We start from the raw sequence: 3,726 nt of genomic DNA, 5'->3' as shown, positions 1-3,726 counted from the left end.
CTCGTAATATATATACTCCTATGTACCGTAACACAACTCAAAAATAATCTTCCTTGTTCGTCAACTTACCTTTCTCATTGTGTCATATATTAGATGGACGACGACCTCACGGGCCCATATATGGAGGGAAGAGTCATAGACGAATGAGGGACAACCATCGTCTGCATGTGGCCCAACGTGTTGGTGATGTTTTTAATACCCAATATGCACATCTTCTTTGTGGCACCTGCCTCTGAAACCAAAAAGTCCCCACACAGGGCGAGATGGTTCATGACGTGTGTGTAGTATGTGCTGCCCCGGCCCCCTCCTCCCCTCTTCGATGCATACAATATACTCCTACCGCAACACAACCTAAAAAGAAACCTCCTTGTTGGGTCAAAGTGATGGAGGACAACTTTGGTTGAGTTAGTTGTTATTGTCCTATTCAATCTGGATTTTGTGTAAACTCGATGAATTAATCATCGTGCTTTTGTACCTTCTATAAGCTGGGGTTAGATATTGCTGCCCTTTTCAACTCGGCTTTGACCCATATTTTATTTCATACAAACCGGAGCTTCTATCAAGAAGCCTTATGGTTCCAAGAGGGAACTTGGTCACATGATCTGTGTGCGAAATGACATACGTAGTATCTTCCCGCCTTGATTTATTTTACAGAGGCAAAAATGCAACTTTGCTTAACCTATGAAATTATTCAGGGTTCGTTTCACCTTTTTATACATTGATTTTCCTAGGCATTTTGAACAAATAACCACCACTTTATTATCGCAAACGGTCGTTATTAGTCCAACCGTGATCGTTCAACTAACCATTTACTACCGCGGGCAGCTGTTTGATTAGACGCGACGGCTATGAGTAGTCCGCCGCGCACGCCGCGAGCACTGCAATTTATTACTGGTTTTGGACTTTTGTTTTGGTTGCCTCAGGAAGGTACATAGAGTAGTCCTCCATTCTCATCTACAAGCACCGCCACCGAGGATAGCCGCCTACTACGAGATGGAGGACAAGCCGGCTAACAAGCGGGGGCGGGTCGAGCTAGAACCGCAAGAGCCTCCGGTGAACGCGGACTTCATTAGCAGCCTCCCTGACGAGATGTTGGTAACCATCATATCCCACCTTCCCATCAAATATGGCATGCGGACCACTGTCCTCTTGCGGTGGTGGCGCCCCCTGGCACTCCACCCCTTGGACCTCATCGTCGGCCATGAGTTCTGCAGTGGGGAGCTGCAACGCCTGGACGCATTGTCCCACGTCCTCGTCATGCACCCTGGGCCGGTCAAACGCCATGCTATCGGCAGGCTCGGTCCACACAACAAGACCAAACCCAGGTTGCACTACTGGTTCCTATCCCCAGCCCTGGATCGGCTTGAGGAGCTCAGCTTTCATGCCGTGTGTCCTCGCTCACTGCCGCGTCCGTGCTCCGCCTCGTGCCCATGTTGCGATGCGCTACATTCATGCATTGCATTTTCCCCTGGATCGATGTCGAGCGAGCTCTTCATCTCCCTAAACTTAAGCACCTCGAGCTCATTGCCGTCGAAGGAGGATTTGGAGCGCCTGCTCTTCGGCTGTACAACGCTCGAGTACCTTCGTCTTCATGCGATGGACGGGTTTAGTAGCCTCCACATCACCTTGACGAATGTCCGTGCAATTTATATGCATTTTTGACGCCGCCCAAGGCTGTAAGTTGAGGTGTTTCACGACATTTTCATTGAGGATGCGCCTTTCCTCGAGAGATTGTATGTACTTGATAAATTAGGTCCAGGAAGAATCAGGGTCATTCACACACCGAAATTGATAGTGTTGGGCTATTCGTGTGCTGAATTCAACGAACTTGTTACTGGATCATTATTCGTTCAAGTACAATAGTCTTCTTATTCTCCTTCTTACATATTATTAGACATCACATTATATCTAATTGTTGTTGATCTATATGTTTGTCTATCATCCAAAAAATGATTCCCACAAGCTTGACCCAGCCTCTGCGCATAGTGAAGATCTTGGCACTACAATTTGTCGGCCCTGATTGGATGAAGTTGTTAGATTCCTTAGATGTTTTCCTTGCACGGAGAAGCTATATATCATGGTGATGCTCCTTTCCTGTTAATTGTTAACTACAATGGAGCTCAATTTTTTGTTACTTTTACCCATGATTACAATGACAAATGTAGAATGATTACTAAAGGTAATTTGGAGGATTTCAATACATCTATATTTTGAGATGCTAGTGTTGTACGCATTTTATTCCTTCGCCCGACATGCTTTAGTGATAAAATTTTATCATGAAAGATTGAAGGTGGCATTTCACTCTTTTCATGTATTTTACAAATCCTGCAAATCAAAGAGGCCCGAAGTGTTGAAATCTATAGCTAGGCACTAATATGTTGTCTTTGTTTGCAGATACTAGCAGGTCCGAAAGTACAAAATGTTGGGGAATATAACAATCCCATTGAATGCCTTGATCTTCATCTCACAGAAATTACTTTTAACGAGTACTGAGGCACCACACAGGAAATTAAATTTGCCAGGTTCTTTGTTGAGAAAGCAAGGTTGCTCAAGGTAATGAGGTTTGCCCTATATTTACTGCACAGAAGTGAATGGATTTCTAAAGAGCGCAGGCATCTACAGCTGAATGGAAAAGGCAATGCACAAGCCAAATTTCAATCTGTAACTTCATATGACAGATTATTCGGAAGTCACTGTACCGAGCCACTATATGACTTCTCGGTGGCTGATCCTTCCGCAGAAATAATGCATGAAAAAGATTCAGAAGAATATGAATTTTATGTGTCTGAATAGTTTGAACCTTGTAACCTTTGAATTTGGGCCTTGTAATGCTCGAATTTGAACCTTGCAATATATATGGTATTCGTTATATAACGTAATTGGATGTTTAATTTGGTTTTGCAATCATGTCCTATTATAAGTATATATATATGGTGTTCTTCTGTACACGGAGCATAGATGTTGTGCAGACAGAGCATATCACATCGCACACGGACCACACTTGGTAACCCGTCGGTGATGAATTCATCAATCGCAAACGGTTATATACCAGCAAGCTTTTGCCCACAACACACGGCTTATTCCATCTTGCTTGATGTCTTCGCGATTCCTCACACAGTTCGTCTTATTTGCCACGTATCGCTGTGCCGGCCTCTGCTCACGTCCCTCGGTGCGCTCTACTCGCCGATAGGCACCACAACGCGCCGTCCTCGCCGTTAGGCGCCGTCGCGCGCTCTCTTCGCGTACCTCCACGCGCTCGGCTTGTGGACAACTTTTGCTTGCGTGTTCAACTGTTGTATGCATATAATGGTTGCTCGTCGTTGAGGCACCACGGAGCGCTCGGCTCGCGTCCCTGCAAGGGCACTCTGCCAGCGGTTGGGTCCTGCGCACGATCATGTTGGGGGCCCCATATGCATGTGGTTGCGCCGTGCGCGTGGGCACGATGAAGTTACGTGCGACACGATGGAGTTACGTGCTACAAACTAGAACTGCCATCTGGGCGTGCGGAATTCCAGGCCATCGGGCTTCCCTTTTAATTCACGTGGCCATTATAACCTTAGTCTCTTCAACCTTTCGATCTTGCCCCACAACACAACAAGTAAACCCACGATGACACATACAAAGAGGATATCTAGCGGTGCTCCAATAGAGTTCGGCAAGCATAAAGTGGAGACCCACGCGAGGGAGACGTATCTCTTAGTGGTGTACACCATCGACCCAGCCGTG

Source organism: Triticum dicoccoides, chromosome 6B, assembly GCF_002162155.2.
Source record: "Triticum dicoccoides isolate Atlit2015 ecotype Zavitan chromosome 6B, WEW_v2.0, whole genome shotgun sequence".
Classification (NCBI taxonomy): domain Eukaryota; kingdom Viridiplantae; phylum Streptophyta; class Magnoliopsida; order Poales; family Poaceae; genus Triticum; species Triticum dicoccoides.
Note: the sequence above shows the minus strand (reverse complement) of the source record.